The 14,113-nt window shown below is 41.2% G+C and overlaps 1 long non-coding RNA gene across 4 annotated transcripts in view; it reads right to left on the bottom strand.

Moving 5' to 3' along the window:
* The window catches only part of LOC147363266 (uncharacterized), a 47,522-nt gene extending 37,690 nt beyond the window's left edge, over positions 1-9,832 (bottom strand). For all 4 annotated transcript variants that reach the window (XR_015135915.1, XR_015135918.1, XR_015135916.1 and 1 more), the window contains exons 1-2: positions 9,547-9,832; positions 269-410 (exon numbers count right to left, since the gene is read on the bottom strand). This is a non-coding gene — a long non-coding RNA (uncharacterized LOC147363266). The remainder of the gene's footprint in view (positions 1-268; positions 411-9,546) is intronic.
* Between the last annotated feature and the right edge of the window lie 4,281 nt (positions 9,833-14,113).

The raw sequence follows: 14,113 nt of genomic DNA, 5'->3' as shown, positions 1-14,113 counted from the left end.
TATGCCTCATGTGTTGAAAAGAATCTTGCCCAAATACAGACAGCTGATCTATGATGGAGGAAATGTTAGAACTGATGCTTCTTGCAAATAAACAGCCTACGACCTCTTTGTGCATGTGTGCTCAGTTGCTTCAGTCGTGTCTGATTCTTTGCAACCCCATGGACTGTAGCCCGCCAGGCTCCTCTGTCCATGGGATTCTCCAGGCAAGAAGACTGGAGCCGGTAGCCATGCCCTCCTCCAGGGGATCTTCCTGATCCAGGATACGAACCTGTGTCTCCTGTAGTGTAGGCAGATTCTTTGATGCTGAGCCACGAGGGAAGTTTCATAACTGCTTTATGCTGCTGCTGCTGCTAAATTGCTTCAGTTGTATCCGACTCTGCGTGACCCCATAGACGGCAGCCCACAGGCTCCTGTCAAACCAAATAATACTTATATTAACTGACATTGGTATGAGAAAGTTTTTAAATGGAGTTTTAAGACGTTAAAATAAAAGTTATCTAAATGTTCACCTTCAGTATCATTTACTGGAACAGCAATAGTTTTTAACATTGAAATAGCCCTGCTTATGTTCCAGATATGTTCTTACTTCCTTATATTTATTAAATAACTTGCTTCTCATAGCAACCTGATGTAATAGGCTTATTAAACCCATTTTATGGAGGAAAAAACCCTAAAGCACTAAGTGTATAAGTAATTTGTCCCAAATAAAAGATCTCATCATTGGCAGAAGAGTATCTACTATCCTGGCAATTAACGACTCTGCTGTCTAGATGCATGAAGGTGATCACTGATGTTACAAAGTCAGAAAGTATTTTAAGATCATGAATGCAAAATAAAACTCTTCTTTGCTACATGCTCCCTGTTTTCAAGAATTCTTTGAGAAGTCTGTTTTAAGTTCCTACTAATTAGAAGACCTTGTTTCTTGATTATATCTCCCCCAAAAGGTTATATTTGCGTGTAGTAGTTCCCATTTCTCTTTGGAAATGGATACCTTTTTAAACATTTAATGTTCTTACATTCCATTTCTATATTTAGTTATGCACACATTTCTGGTTGAACTTATAGATTTCTAAGTACCTTATAATACTACAAGGAGAAGGCAATGGCACCCCACTACAGTACTCTTGCCTGGAAAATCCCATGGACGGAGGAGCCTGGCAGGCTACAGTCCATGGGGTCGCAAAGAGTCGGACACGACTGAGCGACTTCCCTTTCAATTTTCACTTTCATGCATTGGAGAAGGAAATGGCAACCCACTCCAGTGTTCTTGCCTGGGGAATCCCAGGGACGGGGAAGCCTGGTGGGCTGCTGTCTATGGAGTCACACAGAGTTGGACACGACTGAAGTGACTTAGCAGTATAATATTACAAAATCCTCCAGATCCTAACATTAGATTACCTCTGGATTAAAAGCATTTTAAAAACAGATATGTATTATTTGTTCTATATTTTAAAAATATCTGTGTCTTAGTATTTATTTACCCATATTATGTTTCACTGAAATAAAATTAATAATTTTCAACTTGGTTTTCCATACTTTGTAATGATTCCACCAGGAAAGGGATGGGCTCATAAATCTACAATAAAATAGAAACATTTCACCAGGGAAATATTTTATTTCCTTTTTTATCTCCCATAGTCATATCTCTCATGAAAATGAACTTCACACTTCCACCTGCCTATCCCCTGTAACTCCTGTAACAAAGAAAGGGAAGGAGAGAAAGGAAAAAAAGAAGGGAGGGTGAAAGGGAGGGAGTGAGGGAGGAAGGAAGGAAGAAAGATGGAAGGAAGGAAGAAAGGAAAGGTGGGCAGAAGAAGGAAGAAAGTCTTTGGGAGATACGGAAGTATCACATCAAGCTCTAGATTGTGCTTTTGGTCCTGAAAACTGAAATTTATAATAGCATATTCTCTCTGTGGTTGCAGTTTAAATATAGAAACATATTTTCAATTTCTCAAAGAAGAATGTAGATTCTTTCTGACAATTCAGTAACACAAGCATTTAGATCCTATATAACACAGTGCCCAATACATAGTAAGAAGTCAATATTCTCTGGCTGGTTTGCTTGGTATACTACCATTGGCAATAAGCCATTACGTGGATGAGCTAATATTTACTCTTAGCCTATGGATATCACTGCAGCATTAGCAGCATCAAGAATCTTGGTCTGCAGTCTCTGGTTATGCTTAAGGTTGGCTTTGAGACATTATCAGCTCATATATTCTATCTGAATAGTTAAACCATTGTGTATATAGAAAGAAACAGGTATATATCCTACTGAAACATGAAAGGTAGCACTCAAATTTTTATTTAAAAATGATTAGCTTTATATACAAAATTTGGGCAATACATGCATCAGAAAGCAACCCCTTGTGCCTCATTATGAAGAACTCAGTGGTAAATTTCTTTGGAAAATTGAGTATGATACAAAATTAAAAGTGTGTTCTTTAGGAGAAACACAAATGTAGGGAAGGCCACTGTGGACAGAGGCTACTAGTTATCCCTAAATAAGTAGGTTCCCCTTTACTTATACTTAAAGGTTCAAATTCATTTCCATTTCTGGTCTAGCCAAATAAACTTCTACTAGCTGACCTTCTCACAGATATAAACTATCGACAAAACAGACAATGACTCAAAGGCACTGGAGATTGAACAAAGCAGGTGGATGCTGAAGGGAGATACATTACGAAAAGAGAATGGCAGGTTGACTTGCCAATTTTTATGGCTCTTAGAGTGAGGGCAAGCCACAGCTGCACTGAGTAAAGCACTTAAAACTCTAATAGGAAACCCACAGGCTTTCTGCCATAAAGGGACAGAGGGAAGAGTTTGAGGCAAATGCAGGGACTGAAAAGTAGGAGTCCATCTGAGAAAAGAGGGAGGCAAAGAGAATAAACCTCAATTTCTGTGCCTAAACTCTGCACAGACCTCTGGCTCTACTCAGAACCATGCATGGGCAGAATAGAATCCAGCAAAATATTAAAGAACTGAAGTTGGATTTGACCTATAACCCAAGAGACAAAATTTTTGGTTTGAATCCCACCAACTTAATTGTCTCCAAAACAAATAAAAAAATCATCTCTCTGGAGGAATATAAGGGAGTCCAATGTCTTCATAACAAAATCCTTACAATGTTCAGAAATATTTACAAATACTTCAAAATTTTTTGACATCCAAAGATCCAGGAAAATGAGACCCCTCTTAAGATAAAAGACAATCCATGAAAACCAACCTTTTGATGGCCAGGGTGCTGGAACAATGACAATGACAATTATGCACAATAAGGTAGAGAACAATATGCTTATGATTAATGAAAAGATAGAGTAGCTCAGCAGAGATATAAAAACTTTACAAAGAACCATATAGAAGTTGTAGAGCTAAAAAACTATGGTATATAAAATAAAAATGTAACCCATGGGCTTAATAGAAGAATGCAGACAACCAAGGAGAACTGAATGTGCAGACAGGTCAACAGAAATTATTCAGCCTGAGAAACAAAGAGAATAAAAAATTTAAGAAGTAACCAGACTCAGGGGCAGGTAATGTAATAACAAAAGGTCAAATATATATGCAATTGAGTCCTAGGAGGAAAGAATGGGCTAGAAAAACTATTTGTAGAAATAATGGGTGAAAAGTTTCAAAGTTGGGCGAAAGACACAAACTTTCAGACTCAAAACCTTAGTGAATCCCAAACAGAATAAGTATGAAAAAAAGCTGTGCATAGGTACATCAAAATCAAGCTATGGAAAACCAGAGATAAGTCATCCTGGACTGTGAACAAGTTTAGCATCCTCGATAAGACAAAGTGGCACCAGTGATAAAGATCTGCCTGCAATGAAGGAGACAGAAGAGACGTGGGTTTGATCCTTGGGTCAGAAAGATCCCCTGGAGGAGGAAATAGCAACCCAGTCCAGAATTCTTGCCTAGGAAATCCCATGGACAGAGGAGACTGGCAGGCTACAGTCCCTGGGTCTACAGAGTTGGGCACAGCTGTGAGCATGCACACACACACCGCAAGGTGACGGCTGGAAAGGAACACCGAGTTTCTTAAACACAGAGTACTATTCTGGCTTCCAGAATGGGACTTGTGATGGTACGTAAGATGACCTTATGGAATTCCAGCCTCCGAATCCTGTATGGGACAGAAATGGATTTATATCTTTTTAGCTTGAAAAAAATGAAACTTTAATCTGTTGCTTTTGATCTTCTGATCATGCAACTAAGCCTGTATCAACATCAATACAGTTTGGATCTACCTTAAAACATCTTGGATCAGTGTCAGGGCATACTACACACAGGGCAGAAAGCAAAACATAAACTCAGAAGTCTGAGAAAGGAGTAATTAGATTTTTTAAAAAATTAAACTTTTAATAACCTAAGAGTTTATTAGTGGAATCAAAGTGCTCTTTGCTTTGGTATTTTTCACAAGCTTAATGTGAGTAATGCTTTGTTCAATAGCTCAGAGAAGTTTTCAATCAATCTGCTTCAAAGAGACAAAGAAAGAAATTCATAAACATTGTTCAAGAGGTCTACCAATATTTTCCATTTTCCTCCCATCCTGGTATCGTTATTAAAGCCAGTGCTCATTCACCATTTCTCACCTGTTCTCATCTAACTTGGAGAACAAGGTCTCATCTAACCTTGGAGAACAAGGTCTGGGCTTGCCCTGCAATTTCCTTGGGCCTCTATCTCCTTTGACTAGACAAGAAGTCTCCATTACATCAGCATGTGCAGGATGAGGCTTGGTTCTCCGTTCTGTGTTGGTGCAGAAGGTGTCATTCCCTCGTGGGACCGTAAATTATCACACGTTCTTCTGCATGTCTCAGTGCACTGGCCCCATCCTCACAAAGTTTTCAACTCTGCTCCCCACTCTCTCTGGGGATGAGATAGTTCCCATTTAATGATATTTCCCTGGGTGGGTATCAGGTACCCCTTATGTACGTTTTCAGTACATGTTTTTTTAAGAATAGAAATGACCCAATATTTTTCTAAACATTAACAAAGACACCTTTATGTATCTGAATCTATAGTTTGTCTACACACCGTCTAATATATAGATGTCTATATAGCTCTATTTCTATGTTAGACAAAGTGTTTAGAAAACAAACTATTCATTTAAAGCAGAACCTTAAAGTAAAACACTTCATTAAGCTGCTTTAGTTGGCTGACTATCTATTGGTGAATGTTTCTCCAGGTTTATCATTCTTGTTAGTTGCCTCTATTAAGGATGGCCTGCCAGCTCTCACATGGCTCTCACATGGCTTCTTTACCAGCAGCTTTCAATGCTCTAATGATCAATACTTTAGAGCTAAACACCAGGCCAATTTGGTATCCAGGTTTTCCCACTAAACAGTGCTGCCCAACCAATACCTCCTGTGAACATGTGTGTGAGGAAGCAGGCCTTTTCTCTCTGAGTCTATTTAGCACTTGATTCCAATTTAAATTAAACACAAACAAGAAGATGGAAGCCACCCAGCTTCCTTCATTCCCGTACTTGTATTGTGACCAAGCAGGGATATTTGGGCACTTTGCAAGCTGTAGCATCTTCTCTCCTGCGTTACTTCTATAATATCACTATGACCCAGTTTCTGTGGCCTCCTCAAACTCAGAGCTCTGGCTGACCTCAAAAGTCATCACGTTTGTTTTAATGCACACTACTTTTCAACCCATGCTTATTGTTTTAGTCAACAAGTAGTACTATGTTTCAAGGATCAATCACTTTTTAAAAAATGAATATAGAGTTAATGTATTTTGGACAAGTAAAGAATAGGTCTTTATCCTTATATCCTTTATCCTTCCCTATATAGCACAGGGAATTCTACTCAATACTCTGTAATGGCCTATATGGGAAAACAATCTAAAAATGAGTGGATACACATATATGCATAACTGATTCATTTTGCTGTACACCTGAAAGTAATACAACATTGTAAATCAAATACGTGCCAATAAAAATTAAAAAAGAATGGGTCTTCATCAATAGGTGACTAATCTCATGAGATTTTTGTTCTGGAAATTTTTTAGGCCATTTCGTAGAACAAGCTTGTAACCTGGTTCCTGAAGATGCAAGACTGAAAATTAAAAGCAGAGACTAAATTGCTAAAGAGAAATACAGAATACGCAAGTCTTCTGATAGGAGGCTCTGGTAAAACAAGAAGTCAATGTACAAGGTACCTGCATTGTTCCAAGTGTAGGGCAGAACCCAGTACAGAAGAATTTATCAGAAAAAAATTGCTGTTCTAAAATCTAAGAGCAGAGCAAATAAGGTGGTATCAGGAAAGTACGTTAGCAGTAGCTAGGAGTGGCCATTTGGATCATGTAAGAAGAAAGGTTTACAGAGGCCACACACAACTTTGTTCCTAAGACTACTTTCACCACTGAGGAGTCACCGCAGTTGGGGGTTTCAGATGACCAGTGCTTAGAAATATGATGATGACCTATCAGAACAAAGTCAGAGATAATACAAGAGAGACTCGCTGTCGAGTCCCAGAAAGCGGAATGGATGCTTCTTGACAACTTCTTTCCTATAGTGTGGACTCGACCAAGAACTTGGTAATAGTGAGTCTACCATCTGAATCCAAGGTGCCGCCTGGAGGAACAAGATGTCTACAAACAAGGTTTGATGGACATCTTCACAAAAATCTTGGGCAGAACATTTCTGAAGACCATTGTGTATGCACAGTAGATCGGAAGGATGAAAATTTGTTCTCATTAGCCTTATGTGAAACTTGTGATGACTTTGCTTCTGATCTTTTCTTCAAATATTTATTGTAAAGGGAAGTAGTTACTAAGTTTCTACTACTCCATGCAATGAGTGTTTTAAGAGCTGAGGGTGATACACTTATATACAGTGTTCTCCTCTAGTTAAAGGTACAAAATACATATGAAATAAAGACAATTAACCACATCACATGCATGTCCAACTCTTTGTGACCCTATGGACTGTAGCTTGCCAGGCTCCTCTGACCATGGGATTCTCCAGGAAAGAATACAGGAGTGGGTTGCTGTGCCCTCCTTCAGGGGAATCTTCCTGACCCAGGGATTGAACCTGCATCTCCTGCATTACAGGTGGATTCATGACCCCTGAGCCACCGGGGAAGCCTATTAACCACATTGTGAGATTTAAAATAAGTTTCAAATGAGATATCCAGATGAGTCCTATTAGAATTTCAAAGAAAGAACCTTTTTGAGCCCAGGTGAATATGGGCAGAGACGGCTTAAGAAGTAACTTGTGTCTGAAAGGAGCAGCAGGAACTTCGAAGTTGAAGATTAGGAGAGATTTCCCTTAAAGGCAAGGATGTAACTGTTACTGTTACAGGTTGAATTGTTCCCTGCCCCCAGTAAAATTCACTTGTTTAAGTCCTAACTCCCAGTTCTTCAGAATGTGACTTTATTTGGAAATAAAGTTGTGAGAGATGCAATTGGTTTAGATGAAGTCATATTGGAGTAGAATGGACACCTACTCCACTATGGCTGACGTCATATTATAAAATGGGAAATTTGACTACAGACATACACCCATAGAAAAAATACCATGTAAAAATTGGAGTCAGGCTGTTACAAGACAAGGATGCAAGGAGAGAGTCCTGGAACAGATCCTTTCCTAGTGCTTTCAAAGGGAGCCTGGCCCTGCCAACATCTTCATCTCAGATGTTTAGGCTCCAGAATTGTGAGACAATAAACTTATGTTGCTTAAGCCACTCAGTTTGTGGTACAGCAGCCATAGGAAACTGATACAATGATCAGAAACCCAGAGGAAAGAAGGTACAGGGTGGATTCTGGGAAATGCTAAGTCAACAGACACTACTTTTAGAGAGATGGGAGTACCAGGCCCCCTTCCTTGTCTCCTGAGAGTATGTCAAGGATGTATATTGTCACCCTGCTTATTTAACTTCCCAGAGTACATCATGTAACATGCCAGGCGGGGTCAATCAAAAGCTGGGATCAAGATTGCCAGGAGAAATATCAATAACCTCAGATATGCAGATAATACCACTCAAATGGCAGACAGTGAAAAGGAACTAAAGAGCCTCTTGATGAGGATGAAAGAGCAGAGTGAAAAAAAAAATAGGCTTAAAACTGAATATTCAAAAAGCTAAGATCATGGCCTATGGTTCCATCACTTCATGGCACATAGAAGGGGAAAATGTGGAAGCAGTGACATTTCATTTTCTTGGGCTCCAAAATCAATGCAGATGATGACTGCAGCCATGAAATTGAAAGATGCTTGCTCCTTGGAAGGAAAGCTATTACAAACCTAGACAGTGTATTAAAAAGCAGAGACATTACTTTGCCAACAAAGGTCCATATAGTGAAAGCTATGGTTTTACCAGTAGCCATGCATGGATGTGAGAGTTGGACCATAAAGAAGGCTGAGTGCAAAAGAATTGACGCTTTTAAATTATGGTGCTGGAGAAGATGTTTGAGAGTCTCTTGGGCTGCAAGGAGATCAAACCAGTCAATCCTAAAAATAATTAATGCTGAATATTCATTGGAAGGACTGATGCTTAAGCTGAAGCTCCAATACTTTGGCAACGTGATGTGAACAGCCGACTCACTGGAAAAGACCCTGATGCTGGGAAAGACTGAAGGCAAAAGGAAAAGGGGCGGCAGAGGATGAGTTGGTTAGATAGCATCAGTGACGCAATGGACAAGAATTTGAGCAAACTCTGGGGGATAGTGGAGGACAGAGTAGCCTGGCATGCTGCAGTCCATGGGGTCATAAAGAGTTGGACACAACTTAGAGACTGAACAATAACAACATAGATACCACTAACATCTAACATTTTCAGAATGCTTATCCTGCGCTTCATGTGCATTTTTCATTTGATCTTCACACCCACTCTATAAGGTAAGCTCTACTATCATCCCGTTTTATGGATAGGAGACAAAATTTCAGACTGGTTAAGGACTGTCAAAGGCCACATGGCCAGAAAAGTAGAGAGCTTACTAAGAGAGATGTTTAAAGAGATGAGGAGCTGAAGTGGGACAGGGTGTTATGTATCTTTCAATCTTTGTCATTGATACATTTCTCTGTACCAGACACAAATCACAGACTAGCAAAAATACCTGCTGAGGAAAATACAGCAAGCATGTTTTATATGTAGAAAAGACCAATAAAATGGTGCTGAAATTCTCTCATCTTAGCAATGAGAACTAACATCCAAAAGAAATTACAAATTTGTACCAGGGCAAATCAATAGTGTGAAGTTATCACTAGGGACCATGCCTGTAACTCTCAGCCTGGTATCTCTTCACACCATCACTTACCTGTATAAACAGTGGTGACCAAGGAGGCCTCTGGGCCATGTGCCCAGTCTCCTCTGGCTTTCCTTTTAAGGGAGATCAGCAGAGTTACTGCTGGCTAGAACTATCCCCCCTACACCACCAGGTCCAGATAGGAGATATGCAATCGGTGGTGCCCTACTGTGGATTTTACACCCACTCTGTGTTTGGACAGAAAGAAAAATGATACCTCTTCTCTGAATTGACACATCATTCTTTCCCAAGCATGCAAAGTGCTCTTGCCAGCCCCTCTTGGTAAATATTTACCTTGAATCATCACAGGCCTGAAACATCAGCTATCCAGAGAAAACAGGATGGTGATTTTGGACATTTGGAATCTGGAACCTGTGATGAATAGAAATACAACCTTGTATGCTGTCAGAGGCTCTGGCCTGCCAAGGGGAAATGTACTTTATACAGCCACAAGCTTGACCTCCGAGAGCCTTAAAAGGCCTCACATACTCAAAGGTGCATTACTGGGCCTTACACTAATTCATCATGATAGCTAAAGTGGTCTGTGTAAACCACAGGAGATCTGAGTCCCCTGGGCATCCAGGAGTCAGCATTAATTGCTTCGAGTTTAGCATAGGGAACCGTAAGTGAATGTAGGGTAAAGACTATTTGCATATTGCTTGCAATAAAGCTTGGAAATGGTTCCAGATGTCCCAGATAAAACCTTCTCCCCAAAAGTTTATCCCAGTCTGGGAGCCAGCCCAGGCCAATCTAATAGAAGTTCTACTCAGCCTCTCTCTTCCGAATTTTGAGTCACAGTTTGCAGGTTGCAACAAAAATCCTCAAGGCAAATTTTTATTCTGAGCAGGCTGAATATAATTTATTAATTCACTTTTGAAATAACAATTGCAATTGGGAGGGATCAGCTGAAAGCCTTAATTACATTAGAAAATATGCCTCACTCTCTTCTGCCCCCACCCAGGGTACAAGAACACATAATTATCATAATTTTCAAATTGTATTATTATTATTTGAAAAGTCTGATGGACAGCAGACTCTATCGACTTAGCTACTTTGAAGCAGTGGCCGAGACACATTTGAACCTTCGAATAAGGTGATTCCCTCCCTTGCTTATTAAGGCCCTGAAATGGTTTAGCATCTACCGGCTGTTTCCAGTCTCAGATACTATTTGTCCAACAGAACTGGCTTCCCGGCCCCTCTCTCCTTTGTGCCGAGAGGGAAATGCTCAGGTGTGCTGTTGCCAGAGTGATTAGGCCAGCCGGGAAGTCTCCTTGGACAGGAGGTTGGAAAGCCTCTGGGATCACGGCCTCTCATCCTTGTTAAATGACTGTGAGTGCGCGTGTGTCTGTGTGCGTGCTGCCACATGCACACCTGCCTAGAGGGAAGATGTTTGTTTTCATTTTTAAAGGCCCAGAGTGTTTTTAAAGAGAAAGTAGAATATTTCCAGAAATGAAGTTGGGGGTCTGTGTCAAGCAGCCAGGGTGCTGGGTGGACAGCCTAACTGTGATCATTGGCTTTGTTATCAACTCCCCGCGTCTTTAGAGTGCCTCTGTCTTCGGGTTTCTATCTGTCACCCCAGGCCACGCAGACCCTCCCTCTGCTTCTTTGGGTGGCTGTGATGTTTATCAGGCTAATGAGTTCAGTTCTCAGGTCAGCGCTATAGTGGCGAGTGTAGCCGCCCTCTGCCCTTGGTTTTTCCTCTGCCTATGGATTATCTGCCTTCTGTTTGCCAAGCCTCCTCATTCCAAGTTTCTTTGATCCTTGGATATTAAGGAGACTAGAGGTTGAGTTAAACCCTTTTGAATAATTCAAACTCTCTGTTCAAGTGAATCCCTTTAGAAAAAACAAAACATTAAAAAAAAATAAAAAGCAACAAAAAGGAAGAGGAAACATTGGTTTCGTTTGAAGATAAAGCATCATTTTCTTGAAAACTCTTCTATTCCAGAAAGGTAACCAATGGTTTTCTGAATTGAGGGCAGGAGAAGAGAAGCACACTGGGTTTGAACCAAGTGACCTGGAGCCGAGTCTGGGTGCAGCCAGTCTCTGGGGCTGAGACCTGGTGAGCGACGGTCACGCTGTGCACCCTGGCTTCCATCTCCTCACAGGTGAAGTCAGAGACAACATAGTACTGGGTTCTTTTACTCAAAGGACTTCTCTGAGGATCCTATAATACATGTCATGTTGGTGTTGCTTAAGATCATTTGAAGTGCCCTGAAAATTCAAGAATGCATTATCAGAACCGACTCAGAGCCTTGAACACTGTGGGAACCAAATAAACACTTCTTGAAGTGAGTAGACTCCCTATTTTCCATTTGAGAATAGGAAACAACATGGATGCTTCACTGTCCCCTGAAATGACCCGGTTCCTGCCTACATACTCCCTGAGTGCCTGCACTCAGGTTTTCTTAGTGAAAAGAATTTTAAAGGCAAATCTATCCCAATCTCTCTGAGAAAGAAAGCATTTTATTCTCACCCAAGGACATAGACAAAACATGTTTATGTGGAGCAAATGATGACATTTTAGAGTCAGGAAAGTCTAAGAATGAAGGAGCCTAAGAGAAATTAATGTCAGCTTTATTCTCCCCACTTCACTTTCAGAAAAAGAAATCAAAGTTTCAGTGACTTTCTTGAATTGTTTGGCTTTGTCCAGCAGCCAAGGAAGGTCTCTGATTCCCTGCTGGTTTCCGTGCCCCCCTTTCACTAAGCATCAGGTACGACTGCTCCTCTGTAAAGTGTAACTTCAGAAAACTGCCCTTTTCTAAATGCCTTGCTTTACAGAAGAGGGGGATTCCTAGGTGGCGCTAGTGGTAAAAAGCCCCCCTGCCAATGCAGGAGAGGCAAAATTTAATCCCTGGGACGGGAAGATCCCCTGGTAGAGGAAATGGCAACCACTCCAATATTCTTGTCTGGGAAATCCCATGGACAGAGGAGCCTGGAGGAAACAGTTGGACTGAGAAACTGAGCACACGCACACGTGTGCATGCACACACACACACACGCACACACAAACACACACAAAGGAGGAGCATGAAGTCCACATGGCCCTCTGCTGAGTCTGAATGAGGAGTAGCTACTGTTGCCTGGAAAGACAGAGGAAAGCTCTTTTCTCCAGGCTCCAGCAGCTCCCTGGTGACCTATGGTGGACAGCTGTTTTTTCGAGAAGCAGCTGTATAAAACTTTGCTTCATAGCTGCTCTATTCGTTTCTAAGTCTGTATTTGACAAAGCGCTCGCTACTTCAGTGGTCTCTGGTAGACATGACCAGAGGCAAAGATGCTGGGTTCAGAAAAAAATGCTCCTGCCCAACCTCTCCTCATGGGGAGCATCCACTTCTCTTTTCAGGTAACAGGCAAATATCATTGTGTGCCTGCTGCTCCTCCCAGCATTCACTTTGGTTTCCTTCACCCAAGTGGATAAGTCAGTCTCTTCCTCAGGTTAAGAAGGAAAAAAGGTTCCTTTCTTTGGTTTTCTTGGTTGGGATGTATGAGATCTGACAAGGAAGCATACAGACCAAGGAAAGAAGTTTAAGAGCCAAAGCATCTTTAGGTCTTCCTCAACAAAAGTAAGTTCCCCTGTAAATAAGCAAAGACCATGTGAAGCTGGAGCATTCCTTCTTTCTACCCAGTGGTTTATTGACTCAGCTCTCTGATACCTACGGAAAAAAAAAGATTAAAGTGTTCCCTGAAAAACATGTTACCTCCAAACACTATTATTTCAGAGGTCAGAGCCTATCCACTTAGACAAACATCCTGGATACCTGAAAGGAAGAGGAAAAAATGGGCCATGTAGCCCCAGGAGTAGAGGCAATAAAATGACATAGTATCCTAAATATGAACATACTATGCTCTACTATTGGCTTTAAAAATTAAAGAATATCCACCTAGCAGTTACACTATTTGCCAGCACTTCAGTACGTGGGGAGATACCCGTTCACAGTTCCCCGGATGGGGAGAGTGTCAAGGGGAGAGCTGTTTCAGCTCTACCCATAAACACCTCCTCCTCCTCCTCTGCTCTACTTCCAAACTTCTCTAGGACAATTGTCCTATTCTTTAACCCATCTAGATGGTGTTACTGGTAGTGAAAACATCTTGATTATGAAAAATTGGAGCACATTGAGATGAGCCCCACTGTTTGGAACGTAACATAAGAAGAAAGCCCATTCTTCCCGGGGAGTGCTGAAATCAGCCCGAGAGGCTTGCATATCCTCTGGTCTTGCAGTCTAGTTTCCTCCGTTTCCACCACTATAGGATTTCTGTGTTTCCAATAAACACATCCCTTTGGCCCCTCTCCCCTTTAGATCTTATTGTAGATACAGGTTTCAAATTGATTTTATCTGTTGGAGATTGAGTGGAACATCACAGTGCCTTGAGTGAATTTTTTGGTCAACACAGAGGATGGCAGAACTGACCCCATAAGGTATAAAGAAAAAGTGGAAGGTAAGAAAGACCTCAGTGAAGTGGCCAGAGAACATGCCAAGGTGATTCAGTGAAGCAGGAGATTGAGCAATACCACCTCTGGCAGCTTTTGGGGTGGTGGTGAACAGGACACAAGGTCAGCAGAGGCTCAGTACCTGGCAAGACCAAGGGTGCTCACTCCCTGTGGCTTATCCTGAAACTGAAGAGTTGCCGTTTTTGCTCATTTGCTTTTAAAAAATTCTTCCCCTCCCTTGTCTTCAATGTTTACTGTCAACAGCCCTCCTCCTCCTCCCACTCTTCTCCCAACTTTGGAAAGGTGTAAAAGAGGTACCATATGTGAACTCCCTCTGCTGACATGTTTCAAAAAGACCTTGTCAACTGGCACTAATTGTTGTGACTGCAAACTTTCATTCATCCTGGGTGCTGCTGCAGACTTCCTTTGCTTTCA

This window comes from Bos grunniens, chromosome 11, assembly GCF_055505025.1.
Source record: "Bos grunniens cultivar Pamir isolate PY7600 chromosome 11, Bosgru_T2T1.0, whole genome shotgun sequence".
In the NCBI taxonomy this organism is placed as follows: Eukaryota; Metazoa; Chordata; class Mammalia; order Artiodactyla; family Bovidae; genus Bos; species Bos grunniens.
The sequence above is the reverse complement of the archived record's forward strand: the minus strand, read 5'-3'. Positions and strand labels throughout refer to the sequence as shown.